Source organism: Dasypus novemcinctus, chromosome 13, assembly GCF_030445035.2.
Source record: "Dasypus novemcinctus isolate mDasNov1 chromosome 13, mDasNov1.1.hap2, whole genome shotgun sequence".
NCBI classification, from domain to species: domain Eukaryota; kingdom Metazoa; phylum Chordata; class Mammalia; order Cingulata; family Dasypodidae; genus Dasypus; species Dasypus novemcinctus.
The window spans coordinates 38,157,633-38,183,000 of NC_080685.1; the positions used below are offsets into that span (position 1 = coordinate 38,157,633).

At 39.1% G+C, this 25,368-nt stretch overlaps 2 protein-coding genes and 1 pseudogene across 3 annotated transcripts in view; 1 reads left to right on the forward strand and 2 right to left on the reverse strand.

Moving 5' to 3' along the window:
- LOC101428943 (intelectin-2) overlaps window positions 1–25,368 on the reverse strand; it is a 399,980-nt gene that overhangs the window by 249,011 nt on the left and 125,601 nt on the right. The window lies entirely within an intron of this gene.
- Window positions 1–25,368, reverse strand: part of CD244 (CD244 molecule) — a 65,046-nt gene that overhangs the window by 15,378 nt on the left and 24,300 nt on the right. The window lies entirely within an intron of this gene.
- On the forward strand, window positions 22,918–23,934 carry LOC139436338 (calponin-3-like; annotated as a pseudogene).

The following is a 25,368-nucleotide window of genomic DNA, read 5'->3' on the forward strand; positions in this document are numbered from 1 at the left end:
CATAGCAAGTGCAAACAAAAAGGGGGTGTGGAGAAATAAATTAATTAATTTTTTTTTTAGAAAAGGAATATAAAATAATTAGGACACCTAGAAATTAATTAGTAAGATGGTAAATTTGAACCCCAAAATACATAAGTAATTACATTAAATGTAAAAAGCAATAACTAAATGAAAGGCAAAGATTATCAGACTGGATTAAAAAAATAAACCCAACTCTATGTTGTTTACGAGCTGCATTTAAACAATTTTAAAACTTTTAAAAAGTTGGAAAGCTATTCCATAAAACACTATCCCAATATTAATATTAGACTCATATCTAATACTTAAATTCTACTTTACACTTTAAGGCAAAATGCATTTTAAAAAGATAAAGAGAGACAATTCATAAAAATGAAAGGTCCAATTCATCAGGAAGATACTAAATAAATTTGCTTAAACAATTGAAATTTCATTTTAGCCTTAAACATATGAAGTAAATATTGACATAGGTAAAAGGAGAAATATTTTTTAAAATCCAAAATCATAGTGAGAACTTTTAATATATACTCTCAGTGATTCACAGAAAAATCAAATAAGAAAATTCTTAAGGATATAGGAGATTTGAAACATAGTCAATTAACAAACAATCTAAATGATCTACTTAGGATACTGCACCCATCAATGTCAATATTCACATTCTTTTCAAGTGTATATGAATATTTATAAAAATTGTTCATTTTCTGAGCCATAAAGCAAGTTTCAAGCTAGAAATCAACATACATACACACACACACACACACACACACACACATATATATATATATGTTCCCATTTGTTTAAAACCAAGCAATAAAGTTTTCAATAACCTTAGGGTCAAAGAAGAAATCAGAAATTACAACGCAGGTTAGAAAATATTTGGGCTAAAAATAATGAAGATACAAGAGTGGATGTGGCTCAAGTACTTGAGCACTTGCTTCCCACATGGGAGGTCCCAGGTTACATCCCTGATGCCTCCTATAAAACAAACAAATTAACAAAAGAAGCAAATAAACAACAAACAACAAATGAAAAAATCAACTCAGGGGATCTGATGTGGCTCAGTGGTTTTAGCACCAACTTCCCACATACAAAATCCTGGGTTAAATCCCTGGCCCCAGTACCTCAAAAAAATGATAGATAGAGATAGAGATAGAGATAGAGATAGAGATAGAGATAGAGATAGAGATAGAGATAGAGATAGAGATAAATACAAACACACACACATATTTTTTAATGAAGTTACTCTATATCAAAACCATGGGATAAAGCCGAGACAATGATTAAAGGGAAATTTTCATTCTTAAATGCATATGTTATAAATAAAAAGACTGAAAATCAATGATCTAAGAATCTCAGGAAGTCACAAAAAGAACAAAAAATTAACCCAAAGAAAGAAAAAGAACACAGGTAAGGAAGAGATGGAAAACAACTGTACAATAGAGAGGATAAACAAAGCTACTCTTTACTTTATTAAAAGACCAAAATATCAAAATGCATAGAGAGATCAACTGAAGGAAATGTTAAAAGGCACGAATAATCAATATCAAAATTTTAAGGTGTGATTAGATAGTCTACATATGTTAATGAGATCTTAAGTGTTATGAACTGCTTTATGTCAACAAATTTAAAAGTTTAAAAGACATAGAAAATGTTTTATTTTAAATTAAATTGAATCCATTCTGAAACCTCAAAAAGTTAACTTCATACCCAGCTTACTTCACTAGTCAATTCCACCAAAAATTTTTTAAAATAACTTTTTTACAGAAACTCTTTCAGAGATAGAATTTAAAAAACACCTCAAACTTGTTTCATGAGATCAACCTAAACTTTAACACAAAAAATTGTAAGTATATTTATAAGAGAAGAAAATTACAGGTTTCTCTCAATCATGAACATGAGTACAAAAGCTCTGAACAAAATACTAGCAAACCAAATCTGAAAAATACGTGAAGAAGCAAGAAAGTGTGGACCAACTCAGAGGGAAACAAAGGAATTAAAAACTGTCCCTGAGGAAGCACAGACATTGGACTTACTAGGTAAAGGCTTCAAATCAACTGTCTTAAATATGCTCAAAAAGCTAAAGGAAAACTATGGGTAGATAACTAAAGGAAACCAGAAACTTACATGTCTCTGTAAATAGGTGATATCAATAAAGAGATAGAAATTATAAAAAGAAACCAAATAGGGGAATGGTGTGGCTCAGTGGTTAAGCACCTGCTTCCCATATACAAGGTCCTGGGCTCAATACTCAGTACCTCCTTAAATTTAAAAAAAAAAATTAAAAATAAAGAAACCAAATAGAAATTCTGTAGTTGAAAAGTATAATAAATGAAATGAAAAGGAAAAAGAAATCACCAGAAGAAAGAATCAGTGAACTAGAATATAGGGCAATTAAAATTATCCAAACTGAGAAGAAAAAAGAATGAACAAAGCCTAAGAGACCTTTGGGATACTAGTGAGCATACTAGCATACATATAATGGGAATCTCTGAAGGACAGGAAAGAGAGAAAAGGTCAGATAGAATATTTGAAGAACTAATAGGCAAACACTTTCCAAATTTAATTAAAGACATGAATCTACACTTCCAAGAAGCACAATGAATTCCAAATAGGAGGAACACAAAAATCTATGCCAAGATATATTATAACTAAAATTTCAAAAGACAAAGAAAGGGAAAAAATGTAGCTCAAGCGGTTGCACGCCGGCTTCCCATGTACAAGGTCCTGAGTTTGATCCCTGGTACCTCCTAAAAACAAAACCACCAACAAATAAACAAATGAAAAAGCCATTATATATTCTGCCATAATCCACTGAATGGACTGTTGGAGAGTGTAGACTACAATGTAAACTATAATCCATGTGGTGTAGCAGTGCTCCAAAATATATTCAAACATTTTGAGAGGGGTAAGGTTGGGGATGGGGTATATGGGAACCTCATAATTTTTTATGTAACATTTTTCATAATCTATATATCTTTAAAAAAATAGAATTTAAAAAAATTAATTATATATATAAATATAACTACCTCTAATGAAAAATAAAAATGCATGTAATGGGACCTAAATAAATGTTTACTGAGTGAATGAATAAATGAATTTTAAAAAGAAAAGAAAAATCCAACTCAGGGCAGCCAGTGTAGCTCTGTGGTTAAGTGTTGGCTTCCCACATACAAGGTCTGAGGTTCAATCCCCAGCCCCAGCACACACACACAAAAAAAAGATGAAAGGAGATCTTGAATGCAGCAAGAGAAGAGTTACATACAAGTGATCCTCTATAAGATTAGCAGCCACTTTCTTATCAGAAACCATAGAAGCCAGAAGACAGTGGGGTGACATTTAAGGTGATGAAAGAAAAAACCTGTCAAGCAAAAATTCTGTATCCTACAAAAATGGAAAACAAATTAAGACATTCTCAAATAAAAAAAGCTGATATAATTTGCCACTAATAGACCTGCCTTACAAGGAATGCTAAAGGAAATCCTTTAGGCTGAAATAAAAGGAAGCTAGACAGAACCCAAAGGCATATGAAGAAACCATTGGTACAGGCAACACATAGACATACAGAAAACAAATTGCAAAGTAGCAGAAGACCTTCCTTACCAGTAAAGACTTTAAATTTAAATGGGTTAGACTCTCCAATTAAAAGCAGACATTGGTAGAATAGATTTTTAAAAATGATCCAAGGAAGCAGATGTGACTCAAGAATTTGGGTGTCCACCTTCTACATGGGAGGTCCTGGGTTCAGTTCCTGGTGCTTTCTAGAGAAGACAAGCAAGACAGCAAGTTGACCCAATGGGTTGGTGTGGCAAGCTGACACAACAAGATGATGCAACAAGGAGACACAAGGAGGAAACACAATGACAGACACAACAAAGCAGGGAGTGGAGGTGGCTTGAGTGACTGTTTGCCTCTCTCCCACATGGGAGGTCCCGGGTTAGGTTTCTGTTGCCTCCTAAAGAGAAGAAGAGCAGACACAGAGAGTATACAGTGAATGGGCATCAAGAGCAAACAGTGAGCATAAACAATGAGTGGTGGGGGCATTAACTGAAATAAATCTTTAAAAAAAAAAGCTCCAACTGTATGCCATCTACAAGAGACTCACTTTAGATCCAAAGATAAAAAATGGGTTGAAAAAGGAAGGATTGTAAATAATAACCAAAAGAGCACTGAGGTGACTATTCTAATATCAGACAAAAAAAGACTTAAAGTTAAAAATTGCTAAGCTGTAATGTAAACTATACTCCACAGTTACTAGCAATGCTTCAGCATGTTTTCTTCAATTGTAACAAAAGTACCACAATTGAAGGATGGTTGTTAATGTGGGAAAGTGTGGGAAGGGGAGGAGGTGGGGCATATGGGAATCCCCTATATTTTTATGTAACTCTTATGTAATCTAAAACTTCTTTAAAAGTAAAAAAATAAAAGGAAAGGAAAAAATTTTAAATTGCTATGAGAGACAAAGACAGACATTGTGTACTGGTGAAAGGATCAATTCTTCAATAAGGTTTAACAATTATAAACATATACTCACATAACAACAGAGCCCCAAAATACATGAAGCAAAATATAACAAAATTGAGGTAGGAGATAGTTCTGCACTAATAGTTACCAAAAGACTTGAATACATATTTCTCTGAAGAAGATACACATGAAAAGATGCTCAAATGAAAACCACAATGAGAAACTGCTTCACACCCACTAGAATGAATATAATTTTAAAATACAATAAAATAGAAAATAACACGCATTTGCAAGGATGTGGAGAAATCAGAATCCTTATAAATTGCTTGTGGGAAAGAAAAATGGGGCATTCTGAAAAATAGTTTGGCAGTTCCTCAATAACTTAAGCATAGAATTACATAACCCAGCAGTTTTACTCCTATGTATATACACAAAAGAATTGAAAACCAGTATTCAAACAAATACTTGTATACAAATTTTCATAATAACATTATTCACAATAGCCAAAAGGTAGAAATAACCCAAATGTCAATCAACATGTGAATGGATAAACAAAATGTGATATATACATACCATGGACTATTATTCAGTCATAAAAAGGAATAAGGTATTGATACATGTTACAACATGAATTAACATTGAAAACATTATGCTAAGTGAAAGAAACCAGACATAGAAGGCCACATATTATATGAAATATCCAGAATAGGTAAAACCACAGAGACAGAAAGCAAATAAGTGGTTGTCAAGCTGAAGGGAAGAGGAAAGGGGGTGTGACTGCTTTGGGGATGATGAAAATGTTTTAGAACAAAAAGTACATTGTGAATGTATTAAATACCACTGAGTTGTACATTTTTTAAATGGTTGTTTTATGTTGTATGAATTTCAACTTCAATAAAAATTATCTTTGTGAAAATTAGGCAATCCTAACCTATAGTGTTGGAAGTCATGATTGGAAGGGAGTAGGATGGCAGCCTCCAGGGCACTGACAATATTTTCTTCAGACATGGGTAATGGTTGCACTTCATGATAATTCATTGATTTGTATGCTTAGGATTTATGCACTTTTCCATATGTTTTATAATTTAATTTAATTTAAAAGTTGTTTTTTTTTTTAATGACAATCTGGGATGACTAGGTTATGGTTCAGATGACAGAAACAGTATGTCATCTTTGGTTGCTGGATCTTATATGAACTTTCAATTTCACTTTCTTAAACATGTTGCTTCCCTCAGTGTTTCCCATCTAAGTAAATGGCACCACCATTTGCCAAATTTCTCAGGCCACAAAGCAGGAGTCATTGTTGATTTCCCTTAGCAAAAGCCGCTGTCTTAGTTTTGCCCAGGGATACATCTTTAAAATTGAAGTAGGGAGGCAGATTTGGCTCAATTGATAAAGCATCTGCCTACCACATGGGAGGTCCAGTGTTCAAACCCAGGGCCTCCTGACCCATGTGGTGAGCTGGCCCATGCACAATGCTGATGTATATAAAGAGTGCCATGCCACACAGGGGTGCCCCTGTGTAGGGGAGCCCCATGTGCAAGGAGCGAGCCCCATAAGGAGAGACACTCCATGCAAATAAAGTGCAGCCTGCCCAGAAGTGGCACTGCACACATGGAGAGCTGACGCAGTAAGATGATGCAACAACAACAACAACAACAACAACAAAAAGAGACCCAGATGCCTGGTGCTGCCAAGAAGATTACAAGCAGACACAGAAGAACACACAGCAAATGGACACAGATAGTAAACAGCTGGGGGGGGGCATGGAAGGGGAGAGAAATAAATAAAAATAAATCTTTAAAAAATTTTGTTTAAAATAAAAATTTAAGTATTTCAATTGGAAAACACACCTCTATGAAAAATCCTTCATTGACTTCTCATCTCTCAAATTTAAATCCACTCTTTCCAATGAGCTTCAATGCCCAACATAATCTAGTTCTCTGTTACCTGTCTGGCCTCATCTCTGGCCCTCCAGTACTTTGCCATACCATCTTGCATCCCCCATCCCCAGTGTTCAATATTATCCAGTTATATTCGTTTCCTTAATTGTTTCCAAACCACCAAGATCACTCTCAACTCAGAACCCAGCTGCTTACTCCAACTGGCACATCATCCCCCAGAAATTTTTACATAACTCATTCCTTTACACCATTCAGCTTTCTACACAAGTGTCCCAAGAAAGGCCTTCTTGGAAGATGTATTAGTCAGGGTTCTCTAGGGAAACAGAATCAACAAGAGATATTGGTCAATAGTATGTGATTATATAAGAGTCTCTCATGCAGCCGTGGGGATGCACAACTCCAGGCTCCACGGGCAGGCAATGAAAGTCCAATGAAGTTTCTTGACAAGTTCTGAGAGATGTTGGCTGTCCAAAGATGAGTTGGGAAATTCTCTCTCAATGCTGGAATCATTTCCCCTTTTAAGGTATTCAACTGATGGGGTTAAGCATCACTCATTGCTGATGGCAAACTCCCTGACTGACATAATTATAACCAGCTATCTATGATTTACCACTGCAGTAAAGTCAATGGTGACTAAAGTCCATAAATGCCCTTGTATTACAGTCAGCCCAGTGCTGGGCACAATTACCTGGTCAGGTTGACACAATAGCCTAACCATCACAGTCCACCCCTTGTCAACTTGGCAACCATACACATCACCTTAAACCATACTTAATCTCTAAGTAAAAATAATAACAGACATGCATATATATATATTTCCACCCAACAATGTTCAACTCTCCTGCATACAACTGGAAATGCATTAATTCCATTCAGAATAGGGTGCAAGTTCTTGGGTAATATTCACTTTCAAACTTGTCATCCTCAAATATTAGGACATGAAATGGATACAACTTGTTCTATGATAAAGGAAAAGTTTGGGGAAGAAGACAAAGAAATTCATTTTGTGTACATATACAATCATCATCATAATGAAACAAGGAAGAAAGATTCATGACCATTATAGTTCTTGTTTCTGTACCTGGTCACATTGTTGAAGTTCATATTTATCATTACCTTCTTCCACTACCCATCCCATGTTTCCATTACCCTCAGCAAGCACTTCAGCTGGCCGTGGTTCTTTACATGGTGGGGTGACCCATAGTTTCATTCCTGAAGATTCTGGGCCATTGTTACTCCTGCTTGGATTGGGTTGTTGCAATTTCCATTGACTTTAATCATAGGACATTGCAGTACTAAGAGATGCCCTAGAGGATCTACAATATTTCAGGCAAACTCTTCTTTATCCCCATTATATAGATGTATTCCTTTTCCCCCTTGATAGTCAGGGTCAATCACCTCAGCCAGTACAGTAATTCCCTTCTTTGTTGATTCAGGGGTAAGAGGAACCCAAAGTGGCCAGATGGCAGTTTTAACTTCTGGTTCAATGAAATCACTGCTGTGTTCCCTGGTGACAGCACTCCTCCTTTTGGGATTAAAATCTGTAGACCAGCATTATTTGAGGTTGCAGGGACAGGAAGCAAAAATTTTCCTAGTAGGTCACTAGGGGTAATAGTGGTGGTTCCACTCCCATTTCCACCCATTGATTCCTGGATCCATGGATGCTGGTTATGGAAGAAACAGCATCGTTGAGTGGATACTGATTTAGAGCATACACAACCTCCTGGAGAACATTGCTCCAGCCCTGGAAGGTATTGCCACCTATTTGATGCTGTAATTGAGCCTTCAAAAGACCATTCCACCATTCTATCAATCCAGCTGCTTCAGGGTGATGGGGAACATGGCAAGACCAGTGAATTCCATGGGTATGTGCCCATTCCCGCACATCATTTGCTATGAAATGGGTTCCTTGATCAAAAGTAATGCTGTATAGAATGCCATGGTGGTAGATAAGACATTTGGTAAGTCCACAAATGATAGTTTTGGAAGAAGCATTATGTGCAGAAAATGCAAACCCGTATCCAGAGTATGTGTCTATTCCAGTTAAAACAAATCACTGCCCCTTCCATGGTGGAAGTGGTCCAATGTAGTCAACTTGCCACCAGGTAGCAGGCTGGTCACCTCGAGGAATGGTGCCATATTGGGAGCTGCTGCTGGCAGATTGGGCACTCAGCAGTGGCTGTAACCAAGTCAGCCTTGGTAAAGGGAAGTCCGTCTTGCTGAGCCCATGCACAACCTCCATCCCTACCTCCAAGGCCACTTTGTTCATGAGCCCACTGGGCAATGACAGGAGTGGCTGGGGAAAGAGGCTGAGCATTAGCCACAGAGTAGGTTATCTTATCCACTTGATTATAAAATCTTCCTCTGCTGAAGTTACCCCCTGGTAAGCATTCACATTGGACACAAAAATTTTCATAATTTTTGCCCACTCAGAAAGGTCAATCCACATACCTCTTCCCCAGACCTCTTTGTCACCAATTTTCTAATCATGATCCTTCCAAGTCCCTGACCATCCAGACAAACCTTTCACAACAGCCCATGAATCAGTGTATAAACACACTTCTAGCCATTTCTTCTTCCAAGCAAAATGAACAACCAGGTGCACTGCTTGAAGTTCTGCTCACTGGGAGGATTTGCCCTCACCAATGTCCTTCAGGGATGTCCCAGAAAGGGGTTGCAGTGCTGCAGCTGTCCACTTTTGGGTGGTACCTGCATATCATGAAGAACCATCTGTAAACCAGGCCTGAGTTTTCTCTTCCTCAGTCAACTGATTGTAAGGGACTCCCCAAGAACCCAAAGCTGTGGGCTGGGAAGGAGAAGGTAACATGGTAGGGGTGGTGACCATGGGCATTTGGGCTACTTCCTCATGTAACTTACTCGAGCATTCAGGACCTGCTCAAGACCTATCTCGTATATATCACTTCCACTTTATTATGGAGTGCTGCTATGCATGCCCAACATTATGGTTTGGTGGGTCAGACAATATCCAGCTCATCATAGGCAACTCAGGTCTCATGGTAACTTGATGGCCCATGGTTAAGTGTTCAGTCCCTACTAAGGCCCAGTAGCAGGCCACAAACTGTTTCTCAAAAGGGCAGTAGTTATCTGCAGAGCATGGCAGGGCTTTGCTCCAAAATCCTAAGGATCTGCTTTGTGATTCTCCTATAGGGGCCTGCCAAAGGCTTCATACAGAATCTCTAGTTGCCATGGAAACTTCCATAAGTCAGGGATCCAATGTGGGGATTCTGCCAGTTACGGAGTATGTCTATTCCAATTATGCATCCTGGAACTGGGGAAATAACCACAGAATGGATCCAGGGACCCACTGGACCAACTGTGAGACAGACCTGAGCTAAAACTCCATTAATCACCTGACCTCCATAAGCCCCTACTCTGACTGGTGGACCCCAGTAACATTTTGGGTCTCCTGGAATTAATGTCACTTCTGAGCCAGTGTCTAATAATCCCTGAAATGGCTGATCATTTCCTTTTCCCCAATGCACAGTTACTCTGATAAAAGGCCATAGATTTCCTTGGGGAAGTGTAGAAGGAAGATTAAGAGTATAAATTTTGGGCAGTTTAACAGGATCCTTCCCCAGGAACACATGGCCTCCTCCTCATTCAAGGGGCTCTGGGTCTGTAAACTGTCTCAAGTCTGGGAAATGATTAAGGGGCCATGATTCTCTGCATCTGTAATTTGAGTTAGGGTTTCATTCACTCAACCCAGAACTCTTCTGTTTATACAGATCCTGAAGGTAGACCGCCTATCTATTTCACTGCTAGATACCCCATGATGTATTAGTCAACGCTATAACTCTACATGACTCAGACTATTTTGAGTTCTTTTTTGAATCTGCCTTTCATTGTGGTAGTCATGCCTACCTTGACTTTGGCAATTAACTGCCAATACTTGATTTTTACCAGACCGACATCCAATCATCCTCATAATGTTTAAGGATTCTAATTCCAATACAGTTGAAGCTGGCTAATAAGATAGGGAATTAATAGATGGATCTGAAATCTGACAAGGAGTCCACATGGATATCTGGAACCCCCAAGATGGCTGCTGGAGGAACCCCACCCTTGAGATTCTGCTACCTAGAACAAAAACTTCTTCCTGGAAACAAGGAAAAGCCCAGATATTCTCTAGGAACTTTATCATTGGGTCCTCACTAAAGAATTAACGGGTGGGGTAATCAATCCAAACAGCAAACAGCTGGAGACCCCTCCCCTTCCATTAGCAAAGGGGCAAAATACTTAGCAATTTAAAAGCAAATCTCGAGGCTTGAGTGCTCTCTAGCCTTACTCTTTTGCCTGCAGACATGTCCTGCCCTCTGTGCACCACTGGCGCCATTTTTCCTCTGCCATATGGCCACGCAAGTAACCCCAGGGACTTATAATCTATAATGGGGAATTGTAGCTTGTAAATTAGCCCTCTTCATCCCTTTTCACCCCCTTCCTCACTACCTGGGACCCCTGCTCTGTTATTTTCTGTTATTTTCTCCCATTTCTCTTCCCTCCCTACCTGAATAAATTACTGGCCTAACTCATCTGATGTGCTCTTGAAATTCATTTCTCTAGCATAGTCAAAGAACCTAGATAAAATCCAGTAACACAGCCCTCCCTACAGAAATATCTGGACTACAGAGAAGAGCAACCACAGAGCTCTTCAGGGAAGATGAAGTTAGTCTTACAAATTTATTCCTCACAGTCCTGGTTAAAGGTGTGTCCTCTGGATATTCCTGGGGTGGGTGGGCAGCTCTCAATTGGTAAATAGATTCTAGTATTCCAATCTCCCTAAGCCTTTGAATTCCCTCTTCTACTGTGTACGAGGGCAAATCAGACATCTCAACCTCAGACATGCTAGGTCATCTTTTGGCCCATGTTTCAATCAACCACCCAAACTGTTAGAGCCCTTTCTAACCCCTTGAGTTACAGCACTGAATCCAGAATTGCTGCTTAGTGGGCCCATATCAATAAATTCAGCCTGATCCAACTTTATATTCCTTCCACCATTATCCCACACCCTTAGTATCCATTCCCACATATTCCCCTGATTTCTGTCTATTTAAGTTGGAAATCCCATGCAGTTCTTTCTGAGTATACCTTACTTCCTCATGGGTCACACTTTGTATTTCACCTTTGGGGGCTTGTTGTGATTTTAGTCTAGTAATAGATCTCGAAGACAAGAGAGGTGGTGGGAGTGGGTAAGGAGAAGGATTAGAAGTGCCTTGCAAGCTACTGACCGCAAGGTATTTCCTTGCATTTTCTTCTGGTGAGACAGGATTAATCTCTGCAGGCAGGGGTTGGAAGGGTTTCCTCAGGGCAGACAGGAGGCTTGGCAGTGCATGCTGGAGTTTGGCTGGTACATGCCTCAGGGCTGGGAGGGTGGGCCAGGTAGGCTTCAGTTTGGCTGATACCTACCTCAGGACTGGAAGTTGTTTCAGACTCCCTGGGGCAGACTGGAGGTTGGATGATATAAGGTTGACAAGGTGTGGCCTGGACAGGGCGGGCCATGGCAGGCTTATCTGGTAAAGTCTTAGCAAAATTCAGGGTTCCAATGGCTCCATCAATATCGTCATCATCCCATATGTCTCCATCCTAATTATCTGGATTCCACTCTTTTCCAAACAATGCCTTCACTTTAACTACAGAAATCCTGCAAGGTTGAGATTTTAGTTTCCTTTTTAACTCCGCTATTCATACAATGAGAGTCTGAGTTTTGTTCTCAGATATTTCAAGCCTGTGACAACAGGAGACAAGGTTTTCTTTCAGAGCACACATTGAAACTTTTGCATCATTCATGCGGTGCTTAAGTTTCAAATTTGAAGCCTCTAATTCATCTCTTTCTTTGGTAACAGTATCCAGAGTATCTAGGAGGAGCCATCCAACATCATTATATCGTCTGACTCCAGAAAACTCTGTTAAGGTGTTGAAAACACTCTCACCCAGATCCTTGCTTCTTACAAGCATGGAAGTAAAGGAATCCAGTGATGCTATTTTGTGGATCTCAATTGCCAACTCACGCCATGGACTGTTAGCAGCCTCTTCATTATTGGAAAGGTTGTCAGTACCCTTGAGTCCAATTAGAGTAAAAAGACAATTGCAAAACTCCCAGAACCACCTCAGACATCCCATGTTTAAAACTCTGTTCCTCAAGAACCACTCCTGGTACCAAACTGTATTAGTCAGGGTTCTCTAGGGAAACAGAATCAACAAGAGATATCAGTCAATAGTATACAATTATACAAAAGTTTCTCATGCAGCCATGGGGAAGCACAAGTCCAGGTTCCACAGGAACGCAATGAAAATCCAATGAAGGTTCTTGACAAGTTCTGGGAGATGTTGGCTATCCAAAGATGAGCTGGGAAATTCTCTCTCAATACTGGAATCACTTCCCCTTTTAAGGGATTCAACTGATTGGGTTAAGCATCACTCATTGCTGATGGCAATCTCCCTGATTGATGTAATTATAGCCAGCTATCTATGATTTACCACTGCAGTAAAGTCAATGGTGACTAAGTCCATAAATGCCCTTGTATTACAGTTAGCCCAGTGCTTGCTTGACCAAACAACTGGGCACAATTACCTGGCTGAGTTGACACAATAGCCTAACCATCACAGAAGACATATTTAAATACAATCTCCTTTCATTCTCTATCCCTTACCCTGTTTAATTTTTTATCATAGTACTTACTACTCTGGCCTTATTTATATTTAATTGCTTGGTTTCTGTCTCTTAATAGAATGGATGTCCCCATCAGGGCAGATATTTTTTCTGTTTTTCATTGCCATATCTCCAGACTTTAGAAGTAGCATCAGAAACATAATTGGTGCTTATATTAGTCATCCAAAGGGGCACTGATGCAAAGTACCAGAAATCCATTGGCTTTTATAAAGAGTATTTATTTGGGGTAAAAACTTACAGTCACAAGGCCCTAAAGAGTCCAACTCAAGGTACCATAAGAGGTACTTTCTCACTCAAAGTCATTTGCCATGTTTTGAAGCAAGATGGCAGGTGATCTCTGTAAGGTCCAGTCTTCCTTCTTCCTTTTAAGGATCTGGGTCCCAGCTGCTTCCAGTCTCAGCTGTAGGCTGGGATAAAGTTTGTCTTTTTCCCCAGGGCTTGTTTCTTTCCAGGCTCAACTGTTCTGGTCTCTTCACAAGGTCAGCTGTAGACTACTGGGTTTCATCTCTCTTCCCGGGGCCTCTGCCAGTAGCTCTCGAGCTATCTCTTTTTCTCTGCATGTGAGTCTGTTTTACCAGCCCACCAAAAGGGTGGGGACTTCACACCCAACTGATGCAACTAAATCAAAGCCCTAATCTTAATTTAATCAAGTAAATGTAAACTTTGGATTTAATACAAAGAGTATCATGCCCAGAGGAATAGACCAGTTTACAGACATAATCTATATTTCTTTTTGAAATTCATCAATAATGTCAAACAGCCACAGTGCTCAAAAAGCATTTATTAAATGAAAAAATGAACTCTATGATCTTGACCCATATACTTACCCTGTAGCTTTTTCATAAAAAGTATAGGATAAACAGGTGATTTTAGGATAAATAGGTAGCTTTAGACTTTAAAAATTATGGCATGAGTGGGGAAAGAAAATTACAAGAAGTTGAAAACCCTTCCATTCCCAACTCTGCCATGTTATGTGAAGGGGCATGCTATTTGGCCTATATGAGCTCCAAGTTCATCAACCTTAGAAAAGGAAGAATCAAATGGCCTTCAAGATCTTTGCCTGTGCTAATCATTCATAGTTCTATGAGTTCAGAAGATGGCCCTTCACCCCTCCACACCTTCCCTCTGAGACAGGTAATGTGAGGGAGCTGCCCCCCCCCCCCCCATTTCTGGCAACACTGATAAGAGGATCCTTGAGGTCCTACTCTTCTATACCGTCCAGGGCCTTGTGCTCCAGCTTCTCCTGGATTCCCTCCCCTAACTTGTCAAAGAGCATGTGGAAAGACCTTAACCTGGACAAGTCTTTCTAAGTCTCAATTTTCTCACATACAAGTGATGTCAAATTATACTTCTGAATAGAATATAGTAGGTCACTACAAAAGTAGAAGAAGAAAATTACAAAGAGTATATTTTCAAAGACAAAAAAAGAACTGTGTAAATGATTAATACTATATGAATTGCAGTTCCAGAGAGAAAAAAAATCTTCAAAGGACCAAAAGACAAAGAGCTGTCAAAACTATGGAACCTAAAAGACAATGGAGGGAAGTGGATTTGGCTCAACTGATAGAGCATCTGCCTACCACATAGGAGTTCCTGGGTTCAAACCCAGGGCCTCCTGACCCGTGTGGAGCTGGCCCACACTCAGTGCTGATGCATGCAAGGAGTGCCATGCCAAGCAGAGGTGCCCTCCACGTAGGGGAGCCCCACGCAAAGGAGTGCACCCCTCAAGGAGAGCTGCCCCACATGAGAAAAGTGCCCAGGAGTGGAGCCACACACATGGAGAGTTGACGCAGCAAGATGATGCAACAAAAAGAGACACAGATTACCGGTGCTGCTGACAAAGACTGCAAGCAGACAAAGAAGAACACACAGCGAATGGACACAGAGAGCAGACAAAGGGGGGGAGGGGAGAAGGGGATAGAAAGAAATTTTAAAAAAATCTTTAATAAATAAATAAAAGGCAGTGGAATAACATCTTTAAAGTGCTAAAAAAAAAAATCTGCCAACCTAGAATTTTATATCTAGTGAGACTGTTATTTCATAAAGGTAAATTAAAAATATTTCCAAATAAATATGTTTGAAGAATTCATCACCAGAACACTTAGAACACAAAAAATTCTAGAGGAAGTTCTTCACTCTGCATGGAAATGATCCTAAATGAAAACAGAACTGCAGGAAAGAATAAAGACTATCAGAGAGTACATATGTGAAAAAAACATAGAAGAATATTGCCTATTTAGAACAAAAATAATAAGGCCTTCTGAGACATAACATATATAGTACAAAGGACAAGAGGGGAGTAAATGGAAAGTTCTCACATTTTTCAAGAACGGTGAAAGTACTGATTTAATGGAAACTGTAATAAATCTGAGTTGCATATTGAAGTCTCTAGATTAACTACTAAAAGTTATACAAGAATATATGACCAAAGAGTGAATAGAGAACAAAATGAAATATTGAAATAATTAAAAATATTTTAAATGGAGAGAAAAGTAACAAAGAAAAGATGGGACAAATAGAAAACAAACAAAAAGTTGAAGAGTTAAATCCAACTATATCGGTATTTAACTTAAATGTAAGTGGACTAAACACAATTAAAGACAAAGATTCTTAGACTGGATTTTAAAAATCAAAGGCTGAACTATACCCTGTTCACAAAAGACTCATTTTAAATATATGGACACAAATAATATACTAATAAATATAATAATAATAGTAAACAAAAGAATTTTTAAAATAATAAAGTTAAAGACACAAAATGAAAATAAAATAATAAAAACAATTCAGAAAAGTAGACTTTTTATAGAAATAAGTTACTAGAGATAGAAGGAAATTTCTTAGTTATGAATGGGTCAATTACAGGAAGATACAACCACCTTAAGTTTCTGTACATATAATGACAACAAATTCAAAATATATAAAACAAAAGCTGATAGAACTAAAAGGAAAAACAAATAAATCCACAATCAAAGTTGGAGATTGTCATCACAACCTCTCTCTATAACTGATAGAACAAAAAGGAAAAAAATAATAGTTATAGAGAATTTGAACAACATAATTAACAACTTGACCTAATTAACATATGTAGAACACTACTTCCAACAACTACAGAATTCAAAATCTCTTCAAGCGCACATGGAATATTTTACAAAAATATATTATATGTTATGCCATAAAGCAAGCCTCAACAAGTTCAAAGTATGGAAACATCCAAATATGTCTTCCAACCACAGTCAAATTAATAGTAACTGAAAAATAACTAGATAATCACTAGATGTTTGGAACATAAGCAACATATTTCTAAATAACCCATAATTCAAAGAATGAATCATAAATGGGATTTGTAAAACAGATTTAAATTATAAGGATATCAAAACTGTGGACTACAGCTAAAGCAGTTCTTAGAGAGATATGCATAGCTTTAAATTCACGTATTAGAAAAGAAGGAAATTTGAAAATCAGTAATCTAAACTTTAATCATACGAAAGCAAAATATAAAGTGACAATATCAGATATGAAAAAACCACATAACTAGAGGCCCTATCAACATTAAAAAGAATATAAAAAGAAAGTATTATGAACAATTTTTTGTCAATAATTTTGAAAATTCAGGTTAAATGGCTGAAATTTCTTGCAAAATGTAACATACCAATGCTGACACAAGAAGAAATAGAAATTCTGAAAAATTCTATATCAATTCAAGAAACTGAATCCATAATTTAAATTTTTCCCACAAAACTCCAGGCCCAGAGGTCTTCAATCATGAATTTCTTAATACATTTAAGAATTAATAGAGGATTATGGGAAGGTGGTGGGGTAAGGAGTTCCAGGACACCATCCTTCCACCAGAACAACTATTAGACAGGCAGGAACTGTCTGAAACAACTATTTTGAAACTCTAGAGACCAAAGAACACTGTACAGCCTCCAGGGAAGAGCAAGAAGAGACTGATAAATTATGATAAAGAGCAGTAAATTACTCTCCACATGGTAAGTACCAGTGCTCATCCCCCACTCTCACTGCAGGCCGCCATAGTGTCCAGAAAGGAAATCCTCTTCCCTGAGACCAAGGGTGGGCATGGCTGATCTCCAGCCATGGCTTTTGATAAGCAACTTTGTATCACAGGGAGCCCAGCTGAAAGGGCAGTCATTGTTTCAACCCATCCAGACAGAGGCAGCAGGTGCCTTTGTTCCAGACAGGTCAGCAGTGCAGGCTTAAGGTTGCTGCACATTCTCAGGTTGCAGGGGATGGTTAGCTGAAGGGCTGCACTTGCTGGGCAGGCCAAGAAAACTCAGCTTCAGGAAGCCATGCAATAAGCTCTTGGCTCCCCTCCCGATCCCCTCCTCAGGGCACTGTGAGGCCAGTCTGTGTCCCTCTTGTGGGTCCCTGACCCTATTTCATCTGGGAAAGAATGATTTGGGAAAGTCCTCTCCAGGGTGCCTCTCCTCCTAGAATTTGCCCTCTAGGCAAAAGCAGGTTGAAACAATAAAGGAGTGTAAGAAACTACAGAAGTGGAAAGTCTGGGAAAAAGGCTTACTGGCTTCAAACACCCAGGAAAGGGAGGTCTGTCTCCCGTGAAAAAGAGCAGACAACCAAATTCCTGTAAACAAGGGAACTCCAAAACAATTAATAAGCAAAAGTCCAGGACAAGACACAGGCCCAGTAAGACAGGGAAAACCCTGCACACTGCATTTGCCTTCGGCAGACCTTCCTGATAGGAGGGCTCGAGCTCAAGGAAATCTCTGTCTTATCACCAGCTAGTTGCAAAACCAAGAGACAGACATTTCAGGGAATAAATCCCAGAGTTAGCATTTTTAAATATTAAAATGTACAATGTGCAATAAGAGTACAAGACAAAAAAAGAAATAGGAAATGATTGTCCATTCACAGGAAGAGTATAAAATTCAAAAAAACACAAATGGAGAAGACTGGAATGTGGATATACCATACTGAACAAAGCCTTTTTTAAATGTTCTACAAAAGCTCAAGGAGATGAAAGAAAACACAGAGAAAGAGCTAAAGGATATCAGGAAAATAGTGAAAGAACAATATAAGAATCTTAGTAAAGAGAAATTTTTAAAAGGAACCAAACAGAACTACTGGAGTTGAAGACCACAATAACTGAGGTGAATAATGCCTAGAAGTGTTTCAAGAACAGATCGGAGCTGGTGGAAGAAATAATCTGTAAATTTGAAGACAAAATGCTTGAAATGAGTCAGGCTGAGGAGCAGAAAGAAAAAGAACTTAAAAGTGAAAATAGGAAGCCAATGTGGTTCAAGTTATAAGGCCTCCACCTACCATATGGGAGGACCCAGGTTCCATCCCTGGGACCTCCTGGTGAAAAAGAAGATGAGAAAGTATGTCTGCATGATGAGCCAGTGCCCACGTGGTGAGCCGAGTGCCCACATGAGTGCCCACATGGAGATATGAGTGCCCATGTGGTGAGCCAAGTGCCCACATGAGTGCCCACATGGAGATATGAGTGCCCACGTGGTGAGCCAAGTGCCCACATGAGTGCCCACGTGGAGATATGAGTGCCCACGTGGTGAGCCGAGTGCCCACATGAGTGCCCACATGGAGATATGAGTGCCCACGTGGTGAGCCGAGTGCCCACATGAGTGCCCACATGGAGATATGAGTGCCCACGTGGTGAGCCAAGTGCCCACATGAGTGCCCACATGGAGATCCAAGTGCCCACATGAGTGCCCGGGTGGTGAGGGCAGGGATGGAGGAGGGGGAAATAAAGAAATCTTTTTTTTTTTTAAGTGAAAAAGCCTAAGACACTTCTGGGACACTATCAAGCATACCAATATATGAATTAATGGAGTCCCAGAAGAAGAAAGAGAAAAAGGAGCAGAAGGAATATTCAAAGAAATAATAACTAGAGAACTTCCCGAACTTAGCAAAAGACATAATGTCCAATCTAAGAAGCTCAAAGAACACCAAACAGGGATAAACATGAAGAAAAATATACCTCATAATATATTAATTACACCATTGAATGCAAATGAAAAGTCAGAGTTCTGAGAGCTGCAAAAGAAAAACAAAGTGTTGTGTAAAGGGAGTTCCAATTAGACTGAGTGCCATTTTCTCATCAGAAACCACGGAGGCAAGAAGACAGTGCAATGAAACACTTAAAGAACCCAAAGAAAACAACTGCCAACCAAGAATTTTATTTCTAGCAAGACTTTCCTTCAAAAGTGAGGTGCTGGGAAGCAGACGTGGCTCAACTGATAGAGCATCTGTCTACCATATGGAGGGTCCAGGGTTCAATCTCCAGGGCCTCCTGGCCCATGTGGTGAGCTGGGCCACATGCAGTGCAGCTGCTGTGCACAAGGAGTGCCATGCCACACAGGGGTATTCCTGCGTAGGAGTCCCCCATGCGCAAGGAGTGTGCCCCACAAGGAGAGCCGCCCCATGTGAAAAAAGCACAGCCAAGAGTGGTGCCGCACACACAGAGAGCTGACGCAGCAGGATGACGCAATAAAAAAGACATGCAGTTTCCCAGTGCTGCAGGATAATGTAAACAGATGCTGAACACACAGCGAATGGACACAGCAGAAAATAGTGGGGAAGGGGAGAGGAATAAATAAAAATAAATCTTTAAAAAAAATTTTTGCAAAAAGTGAGGGGGAAGGGACAACCAACAAGTTGGCAGAGTAAGGAGCTCCTAGAATCAACTCTTGCTACAAGGCACTTAGTAATCACCCAGGGCTATCTAAAGCACCTGTCTGGGGGCTCCAGGAGACCAGAAAAGAATCCTGCAACACCCTTGTAAGAATGGAAGGAGAAGACTGCCCATCTGCAGAGAAGATTCAAGAGTAGAGCACTCTGTGCCAATGAGGCTGGTCCATCCTCCATTGGCAACACAAGCCACCTTAGTAGCTTATTCCGTGGCTGGAATTGGAAGCTCCACTTCCTAAAAATGGGGGAGGAAGAGACTGTTGGGCACCACTTCAGCTGTTGATTAGTAAATTCTCTGGCTAAAGTGTAGTCCTAAGAACACCTGAAATTTAAAACTGTCCAAGTCTGGCACTTCCATTTTAACTCCATGCCTGGCATGAAGAGAAGCAGGGCAGGTTAAAAAATCACAATGAAGGTAGGGACAGGCTTTTTTCCATCCAGATTGGATTGCAGCTTTAGCCTTAGCCCCAGCTTCCTCCCTGCACCAGCCACTCCAGGAAAATAGAGGCCACGCGGCAGAAGCCAATGATCATCCTACTCTGATGGCACAAGCCGCCTCAGGAGCCATTCTGTGGCTGGAGTTGGAAGCTCTATTGCCCAAAAATAGGAGGAAGAAACTGTTGGTCACTGACTTTAGCTACTGATTAGTAAATTCGGCTGGCTAAAGTATAACCCTAAGAAAGCTAAAGTTTGAACAGTCCAAGTCGGAAAGAGGCTGGTAGCCACCATTTTAACTTCACCCCCAGCATGAGGGGAACCTGCGCTGATTGAAAATCACAGGGACCAGCTTCTTTCCACCCAGATCAGACTACAGCCCTAGCCTAGGTTTAGTTCCACCTCTGGCAGGGAGGAAGCTGGTAGGACCTGCACCAGCCTCTCCAGGTAACAGGAGGTACAATTGGCACAGACTGAATAGTTGGAAGTCTACCAGGGCAACTGCAGTCATCTTGGACTTGCACAGCATAGATTGCTGCCCAGACCTGCAGCTCCATCCCCACCCCAGGCATGGGAGGAAGGGGCATGAAGCTTCATCAGTCTTTCTGGGCAACTACAGCTTAGGCCTGCACAGCTTGTATTATTACACATGGCTGTGGCTCTGTCCCTACCCCTGGCAAAGAAGAAAGGTGGGATAAACTTGATTGGTCCCTGGGGCAACATGGGCAGCTTGAGCCTCCGTAGCTTACAGCACCAACTACATCCTCATCTCCTACTATACAAGCAGCAAGAAAGCCCTAAAGAAAAGAGAGAATCAGCACCCAGAATAAATGTATCTAGTAAACCAGATGCCAAGACATCAACACAAAACTACAACCCATACCAAGAAACAGGAAGATATGGCCCAGTTAAAGGAACAGATAACCCTCCTGATGACGTAAAGGAGTTGAGACATCTAATGATAGGTATTCAAACAAATCTCCTTAGTAAATTCAATGAGATAGTTAAAGAGATTGAGGATATTAAAAAGATATTGGATGAGGACAAAGAATAATTTGAATGCATACATAGAAAAATAGCAGATCTTACAGGAATGAAAGGCACAATAAATGAAATTTAAAATACCCTGGAATCATATAATAGCAGATTTTAGGAGGCAGAAGAAAGAATTGGTGAGCTTGAAGAAATGGCCTCTGAAAGTGAACATACGAAAGAACAGATGAAGAAAAGAATCAAAAAAATTGAACAGGGTCTCAGGGAACTAAATGACAGCAAAAGACATGCAAACATACATGTCATGGGTGTCCCAGAAGGAGAAGAGAAGGGAAACTGGGCAGAATGTATATTTGAAGAAATAGTGGTAGAAAATTTCCCAACCCTAATGAAGGACATAGATATCAGTGTCCAAGAAGCTCAATGTACTCCCATCCAAATAAATCCAAATAGAGTAACTCCAAGACACATACTAATCAGAATGCTGGTTTATAAATGGGAATGTGGCTGGAAAGGGTAGTCTAGCTGAAAGAGACCTAGAGAGTAATCTAGATTCATCTAGGCACTGAATAACACAGTAAAACCCAGAGGTAGATGAGAATTGTGGTTGGTGGTGCAGATGTAAGAGTGTCCTTTGTGAGTTAGAGCAGATGTACATCACTTTTGCAGTGTGGTGGGAATGTGGAGAAGCATGGGAAAAGTAAAACTAGAGTGACTTATGGATTGTGGTTAACAGGAATACTGTAATATTCATGCATCTATGCTAAAGATGTACTGTGTTGATAATGGGGGAGTATCCCAAGAAGTGTGCCAAATGTACTCTTCGGGCCATGGTTGTTAGTAATAGTCTGATGGTAGTATCTTATATTCTGTAACAAATATTCCACCTGGGTGTGGTGTGCTGATAGAGAGGTTTGTATGGGAATTCTGCACATGTGCATGATTGTTTTGTTTACAACTTCTGTAATAAAAATAGTTTTAAAAATAATAATTGGGTGGATTGGGAGAAAAATACACCAAATGTACAATATGGACTATACTTAGTAGCAAGATTTTGATGATGTGTTGATATATGGGACCCCTCCATGACGTTATGCATGTTTGCTTTGTAAGTTCACAACATTTACTGCACACTTATTGTTTACATATGTTCATGTATAAATTATATAAAAATAATAATAATAAAACAATAATATGATGGGTTAGGGGAAGAATACACCAAATGTAAGATACTTTGTTTAGTAGTAATATTTTGAGGATGCTCTTTAATTGTTAGTTAAAAATGTTTCACAACAATGCAAGGTATTGGTGGTAGGGTGAGGTAGGAGAACCCCATATGATGTTATATATGTTTGTTTTGTAAGTTCATAACTATTATATACATGTATTGTTTATGTATGAGTGATATACTTCAATAAATAATAATAATTCTGCCCTTTATCACAGCATTTTCGATTTTTTTAAAAATGAGGGGGAAGGCAGTTTGTGGGGAACTGTGGCACTGGCGGGTGGGTGAGGAGCAGCACTCAGGAGCCAACTAGGAGGCTTTGCAGGACCCAGCAGGACTGAGGTGCCAAGGCACCACCCACACCCCACAGATGCATTGGTTCAACAGTTGCACCACGGAGAGAAGCAAGTTCTGAGCATCTACTGCTGCAGCCACTCCTCTGGGCTAGGAGCGAGGAAGCCCAGTGCAAGAGATCTAGGCAACCTCCTGCTGCTGCTGGAACCACTATGACCCGCTTCAACAAGGGCCCTTCCTAGACTCTCAGCTGAAGTCAAGAACAAGATTGAGTCCAAATATGATCATCAGAAGAAGATCATCCCAGTTGAACAGAAGAGGTGATGGACATGAGCACTGGCTCAAACTTTTCTTTGGGCCTAGAAGATGGTATAACCCTCTGAGAACTCATAAACAAACTACAGCCAGGTGCAATGAAGACAGTCATCAAGTCCTTGTTAATATGGAGAATATTGGCAACTTTATTAGAGCTATTCAGGCTTATGGTATGAAGCCACATGACATATTTGAAGCAAATGATCTTTTGGAGAATGGAAATATGACCCAGGTTCAGACTATACTGTTGGCTCTAACAGGTCTGGCTAAGACAAAAAGATTCCATACAACCATTGACATTGGAGTTAAGTATGCAAAAAAAAAAAGCAAACAAGACATTTTGATGAGAATTAAAAGCTGGCCAAAATGAAGTTGGCTTGAAGATGGGAACCAACAAATGTGCCAGCCAGGCTGGTATGAGAGCCTATGGGTCTAGAAGGCATCTTTATGATCCCAAGATGCAAACTGACAAACCTTTTGACCAGACCACGATTAGTCTGCAGATGGACACTAACAAAGGAGACAGCGAGGCAGGAATGTTAGCACCAGGTACCAGAAGAAACATCTACAATCAGAATCTAACACTAAACCAGTGCACAACTCGATGATTTCTCTACAGATGGGTACCAACAAAGTTGCTTCTTAGAAAGGAATGAGTGTGTATGGGCTTGGGCGGCAAGTATAATACATGATCCCAAATACTCTGCTGCTCCAACAGAACCTGTCATTCACAGTGGAAGCCAAGAAAATCAGGGTGGGAAATCAGGGACAGCAATTATCAGGCAGAATATCCCAATGACTATCATAGTGAGTACCAAGATGACTACCCCAGAGATTACCAGTATGGGGATCAAGGTATTGATATTAGATACACAAAGAGGAGCTCAGTATTTAGTCCAATTTTTACTCAGTGAGAAACAAGATAGCCTTGAGTAATTTTCATCTTATCTTCCTAATACACTATTATGCTTATTATACCTAAAAGAAATATTGCTTTACATGTATATTTTTTTCCTTTTTCTGCCTCTTCCCTAAATAGTTACCTTTTAGTTCTGTAACAGTTAAATAATACAGCATAACCAATAACTCATATATGAAGTAAAAAGGAATACTGTGAAAGGGGAGTACTCTTGTACAGCCAATTCTTTTATTAAAGATCTACACATTTTTACAACCTTCTACTTAAACTGGTATTTTCAGACAATAGGAAGTTTCTCTTTTCTTTTTTCAAGTTTTATTTCTTTAAATAAATATATTTTTAATAAATAATTTAAATTTTTAAATAAATTTTAAATTTACTTAAAATTAAAGAAATTCAAATAAATAAAGTGAAAATATAGAATATAGGTTACTGAAAAACAGGATGAGGGCTGAGAAAGTGTATTGATGCTTAATGTATATAGAATTTTCAATTAGCTTCACTGTTATAGTATGGAAATGGATAGAATTGATGGTTACACATTATAGTGAGTATAACTAACACAGCTGCTTTATAAATGTGATTGTGGCTGAAAGGGGTAGTCTAGGGATGTAAATGTTAATTGAAAGAAAGCTAGAGAATAATCTAGGAACTGTATAAATAGTGAACCCAGTGGTGGATAAGGATTATGGTTAATAGTAAAAATACAAGAATGGTCTTCTATGAACTAGAACAAATGTATGTCACTGTTACAAGGTGGTAAGAATATGGTGATGTATGGGAAAAATATAATTAATGGAATTTATGGACTATAATTAACAGCAATATTGCCATGTTCTTGCATCAATGTCAAAGAAAATACTGTGTCAATGCTAAGGGCAAATCATAAGGGGTATGGGATTTTTTCTTTTGGACTAAGGAAAACATTCAAAAATTTACTGAGGTGGTGACTGCACAACTCGGATGAAACTGAGAGCCACTGAACATGCACTTTGGATGGATTATACATGGCATAGGACTGTATAACACACGAACCATGTGCTGGATGATGGACTATGGTTAACAATACAAATATGAGCACATTCTCTCATGAACTATTACAAATGTACAATATTAACATGTGGTGTTAATAATAGGAGGGGTGTGTGGAAAAATATACTGAATGTAAACTACAGACCATAGTTAATAGTAATATTTTGATGTTGTTCTTTCAACATCAATATTGTTACATTTCAAAATATGTAATAAATGTTTCACAACAATGTAAGGTGTTGGTGGAGGGGTGATGTACAGGAATTCTGCATGTTATGCATGATTGTTTTGTAACTTCTTTAATAAAAATATCTTTTATAAAAGCATACACTCAAAGGTTAAAGTATAATACAATTAGTGATTTTCACAGTTTCTTTAAAAAGTTATGATAAATCTA